At 45.2% G+C, this 5751-nt stretch overlaps 1 long non-coding RNA gene across 1 annotated transcript in view; it reads left to right on the top strand.

Moving 5' to 3' along the window:
- LOC128340552 (uncharacterized) overlaps positions 1-5751 on the top strand; it is a 39926-nt gene that overhangs the window by 9271 nt on the left and 24904 nt on the right. Inside the window, exon 2 of the long non-coding RNA XR_008313792.1 lies at positions 653-727. This is a non-coding gene — a long non-coding RNA (uncharacterized LOC128340552). The remainder of the gene's footprint in view (positions 1-652; positions 728-5751) is intronic.

Here is a 5751-nt window from a genome sequence, read left to right as displayed (position 1 = left end):
CCATGTGTGTGCCGATGCCACTCACAGGCTGCTGGGAACAAGGAAGCAGCCACACACGATCTTTTGCATGCCAGTGCTAGTCCCAGATGAGTGGTGGGGCAGTGGAGGAGTAGATAAGCACCTGCATTCCTCATTTTTAAAGGAACCAATCCCTGCCCCATTGGACTATCTCAGGTGCGCCCGCCAGCATAGGCGAAACTAGGGGGGGCAGTCCAGGCCGTGCCCCAGGCACCACTGGGGGGGGCAGTGCCATGCTGCCCCCCACCCCCTCCCCAATTTGCAGATTTTTTAAAAATTATTTTTTTTTAACCTGTAGCCCCTTCGGGGGGCTTCCTAAGGGGCGTGGGGGGGGCTGCAAAGCTTCCCCCTTCCCCCGCCGGCCTCTTAGATCACTGCTGCAGCCTGTCTGGGGCTAATTTTCAGGCCTGTTTGGGCCTACAAAGATCAGTGCGGAGGCCATTTTGGAGGTTGCTGCACATGCTCAGAAGGCCTCTGTGAGGTCTGGCAAGGCATAGGACCTCGCAGGGACCATATGAGCATGTGCAGTGGCCATTTTTTAAAAATTAAAAAAAGGCTGCTGAGAATAAAAATGGCCCCTGCACATGCTCAAATGACTCTGCAAGACCCAAGTCTATATTTTTCCCTGATCTAGGTAGTCAGAAGAATGCAAAGTTGTTGGCAAGGGACCCGAGCATTTAAAAAAGAAGAAGATATAAATGGCACAAAAGTAAGTGGACAAAACATCCCTTAAAAAGACAATGTTGGTTTAATACCTTGTAAGCTGGCAAAACTGAAGTGGGGGGGAGAGGCATGGAATAAAATAGAAATATTCACTCACATGCTATTTAATTATCTATACAGAGCTCTATCTTTATCTGCATATTGTCAACCAATCTGATTATAAGGTTTGTGGGATTTCAAACTTGGAAAGTGCGTGCCTTTAACTTGTATGGTGCTTAAAAAAAAAAAAAAAAAAACTGAATATCACACTGTTTTGCTGTTCTGTGCCTAGTTGCAACTTCCACCTTCTTCCTGATCAGGCTGCTGGATCCAACCAAGCCTATTGTAAGCTGCTGGATAATTTCAGATTGTTTGGGGCCCCTAGAATTTCCCATTGCAGCCATCTCCCTTTAAGGCAAAAGCTGTTTGGACAGAAAAAACCCATCCCTGAGTTTCTTGGAAGTAGCAACCTGTAGTGAGGTGTGCTGAGATGGCAGAGCATTTGCTAAAGAGAGCTTTCACTGCTTAGCTCTATGGAGGCATGCCCAGCACATGGATGTCCTGCATTTCCTTGGGAAGGCGACTGGCACATATGTGCCACATGCATGGTTGTATGTGTGTTTATGCATGTGTATGTTGCTTACAACCTTTTTCTCCTGAAAGTTTCTGAACTTATATTTTTGAACTGATATTATGGTAAAGTTATCTGAAAGATGGGTGTCAGATGTTTGGACAGGGGCGCAATTTCAGTGCTTGCCCTAGGCGCTATTTTCGCTAGATACGCCTGTGCCCACTGGAACCAGTTTGGTGCTTCAATCCTGAGGTGCCAAACCAGTTGGGCTACATCCCTAGAGAGGAAGGGGTCATAGTAGGGATGTGCGAACAGGTTCAGAAACAAACCTGTTTGACATAGAACCGGTTTGGTTTGATGGTTTGATATAGGACCAAACACCACCATCCCCACCACCCCCGGTTCAGTTCAGTATTGAGCTCACACACACACTCACAACGACTGCCTGTTCTGGTGGTTCATGAGTTAAAAAATAATAATTAAAAAATATATTTTTAAATAGAAATAAAACTCACTGCCACAGCTGCAGAGGCTTTTCCGAGGCCACATGTGTGTGTGTGTGTCTGTCTGTCTCCAGAAGTTCCCCCTCCGCCCACCGGCATCCATTATTTTCCAAATTGCCCAGTTCAGGCAGTCTTTGGCCTTTTCCAAGCCTCACCCCAATGGGCATGTGTGGCAGCCTCCAAAATGGCCACCGCCATGGGGGTGAGGCCTGGAACAAGCCAAAGACCATCCAAACTGGGCAGTTTGGAACATTTGCACTTGGAACACACCCTTGAAGATTATGGTCAATGGCTGCCACCCTCTAGATGTTCTGACTCCTTGCCCACAGTCTGGCGATGTGAGCACTTCAAAACTTGCTGGGATGTAGACTCAAAGGACCAGGAAGATGGAGTGGCTCTCCTACCCTGAAACTAGAGGTTATCTGGCTATGTTTGGATGCATGTCTGTAATGTGATTCACGCTTACAAAAATTAACCTTGGGTTTATCTACCTGTGCTTTGCCATTATGTGTGAATGTTTCAGTATGTCTGTCATTGGAAAGCCCTCAGCCCATGATGAGTACTAGCTCAGTCAGCACATGCTGAGGAGCCATGTAAGCTGAGCACAGATTGGCTATCAAGATAGCACTTCAGCCAGATGTAATCAGGCTGTTGCCCTGGCATATCAAAAGCCTGTTACTAACAGAACTCAGCAGGGATCTGCACCCAGCCCCATCAATGTATGCTGCTGGAGTAGGAAAACATAAAATGATTTCCAGTGGCAGCCACAGGCTGATAGGGTAGTGTCACTCAATTTACAGCTGAGGGGGGAAATGGATGATTCAAACCATATTGGATGTAAAAATGTAGGTTCTTATGTTAGCGGATGTTATATAATATATCAGTGACATGTTCATTCCTGATTCTGAATAGACTGAAATCGTGCTTATTCATAATTATTCTTATCCAGCCTTTTGTTTTGTTTTGTTGGCCCATATTGTTACATTTCTCTGCAAGTTAGTTTATCTGAGCATTTTGAATGTCCATCAGGTCTTCAGATGAATCAGGCTGCATTGTCGTTTTTCAGTATGACATCCTTTTATCCAATAATATACAATTGTGTAATTACTATGAGACAGAAAAAATTCTAAACTGTTGTGAAAACTAGGAGTCATTGGTCAATTGGGAAGTGGCTTTCTACTGCTTAATTCAGAGCATCTTTTTAGTCCAAGAAAAAGGTTCCATGAGGAAGAAGAAAGAGGAAAGAAGTCAGATCACTTCTGCATGCTTTAAAGGCCATTCCTGGCTTCAGTTTTCACTTAAAGAATCACTTCCCATTTGTCAAATGTCGATCTGCACATTATTGCCAATAACCCATAAAGAGGGGGGAAAGGAGCTCAATATTAACCTTCAAATAATATGAAGAATTAATCAAAAGGCAGATTCTGCACATTATTGCCAATAACCCATAAAGAGGGGGGAAAGTAGCTCAGTATTAACCTTCAAATAATATGAGGAATTAATCAAAAGGTAAATTTACTCAATAATATTATACTGCAGAATTCCTTGGTTTAAGTCACATTAAGCAGGATCCCCAGAGCTGTGATGATGCAAATAAGTTCTTAGAACGGGACTAATTTATATAGAATGTTAGAATTAACCATTGTGCACTGTACAAGAAACACTGCTAATAATGGCAAAACTGAAATCAGAAGTAAAGCATAAGTCAAAACAGATTAAGATTCACAAAATTCCACTTAAGGCCTATTCCACTTAAGGCCTGTTTGATACATAACAAGGCTATTCCCATGATCCATGGAAAGCAGGCCAAGGGAGCCTAGCCCGCTTTCCGTGGATCATGGGAACCACCGGGCTCGCAGGCGAACCCAATGCTCCCAAGGCGGCTAGCCCGCCTACAGCACCCTCCCCTTAAATGAGGTTAATGGAGTGAGCGCTCCATTAACCACATTTCGTTGCTTGTGTGTCGCCATGGCACGCGGCTACACATGAGTAGACTGCCAGCTGGGAGGCTGCAAGCAGGAATGCAGCCAGAATGCGGCCACACGGCCCCCAATCACCTCAGCCCCCACCAGCTCCATGACAGAGCCAGCAGCCATATGGGCAGCCGCTCCACTCACCCAACTACGAGCGACCTCGTCTACGATCTGGTCGCCCAACTACGGCTGCTCGTCTGCAGAGAGAGCGGGCTAAGCCCTCCCTCCCCGCAGACCTGGAAGAAGCTCTTCTCACGGATCGTGAGAACAGCTTCAGCATTTTGCCTACTTGAACATAATCTTTGGAAAATGTGTATAAACAATTTTACATATTGCCATGTACAAAGGATGTCGCATCTAGACTGACATCAGTAGTGTGTTAAGAAGCTAATAGAACTATTACTGAACTGCTAAACCACAGTATGTATTAAAGACTATAAGGCCATTCAGACAACTGAAATCCCTGGTGTCTAGGGAGGGCTGGGGGGAAGGCAGGAGTATACCTACCATCCCCTGTACAATCGTCTTGCTAGGAGCATGGTGCATTGGGGAATTCCCCCATGAGTTGGGCGCCCTAGGTGCCTGACTCTGTGTCTGCTTGGGTTCTGTGCAGCTCAAGCATTCACACAACCATTTACCGGGGTAGATGGGCATGCCTGTGCTGACAGCGGCCCACTTCAGGGTTTCTCTGGCCTGGCTCTGGACTTTGAACATGCATGGGGGCCAATTTGAGTACCTCTGTGCATGTGCAGAGGTCATTGTGTGACCACGTGGTCATGCAAATTGCTTCTGTTCATGCACGGAAGTCACAAAGAGGTCCAAACCAGGCCAGAGAAGCCCTGAAGTGAGCTGCTGTCATCACAGGCAATTCAGGGGAAGGCCAGTGGGGCTGTGGGGGGAGCTATCACCACCCTTGATGCCCTCCCACGGTGGCGGCTGCTGCAGCCACAGCTTATACCTGTAAGTACAAATGTACTCCCCTCCGGACCCTTCTATATTTTGGAAAGCCCTCCTGCCCCTGACTGTACTGGTAAAGGGAAGTGAATGAATGAATCAGTTTATTACAGCCATAGGCCATACAGAAAACATACAAAAATCAAAACAAGATTAAAAGCAAAATATACCAGCAGTAATATAGTACATAATTATCATGACAAAACAATAGCTCCTAAAAATTAGATCTTAAACAGGATCTTAATCTGAATCCATAGAAGAATTTCGCCACCACCTTAGTAATCTCATTATCTTGATCCTCAAGACAAAAATTCAAATAAAAGGGGTCAGCTCTTCCTGGGAATTGCTCTAATAGAGGGAATATGAGTTCTTTCCTGGTATCAGAGTACAGGGAGCAATATAGCAGCACATGCGAAACTGTTTCAGGGAGGCCTGCACCACAAGGGCATAGGCCAAAATCTGACGATCCCTTGTTAAATCTTTTTTCCAAAAGGGCTGAAGGCAACACATTCATATGGGCCCTAGTGAAAGCTATCCTAAACTTTAAAAAGTGTAGGGAAGCTAAATATTTAGCACCTCTATTCCCCGAAGGGGGCATGATACCAAAAAATAGAGGAGAGCAGGTCCTATTTCCCCTAGAAACAAGATTCTGGTGCTCAATGTCATGAAGGCGTTGTATAAGTGTAACCTTCGCCTTCTCATTTCCCATGAGTAAAATTTCAGAGGGAGATAGACCCGTTTGCAATATTTTGTTGTTAACATATGACAGCCAAGGGCTAGGAAAGGAGTCTCTCCACAGAAACAAAAAATAGGAGGGCTCCTGAATATCCAAGCAAAGTTTAATCCATCTGGTGAAAGTAAGTTCCCATGCTTTAAAAAAAATAGTAAGGGATCCAGATTCCAAACATAATGCTGAGTAAGGTACACATCTGGGTACCCCAAAGATAGCCCTAAGAAATAATGACTGAACCGTTTCCATCTCTGATGTTACTCCCTGAATCCAAAGTGGGACGCCATAGAGTAATTGAGC

Source organism: Hemicordylus capensis, chromosome 1 (assembly GCF_027244095.1).
Source record: "Hemicordylus capensis ecotype Gifberg chromosome 1, rHemCap1.1.pri, whole genome shotgun sequence".
Classification (NCBI taxonomy): Eukaryota; Metazoa; Chordata; class Lepidosauria; order Squamata; family Cordylidae; genus Hemicordylus; species Hemicordylus capensis.
The sequence above is the reverse complement of the archived record's forward strand: the minus strand, read 5'-3'. Positions and strand labels throughout refer to the sequence as shown.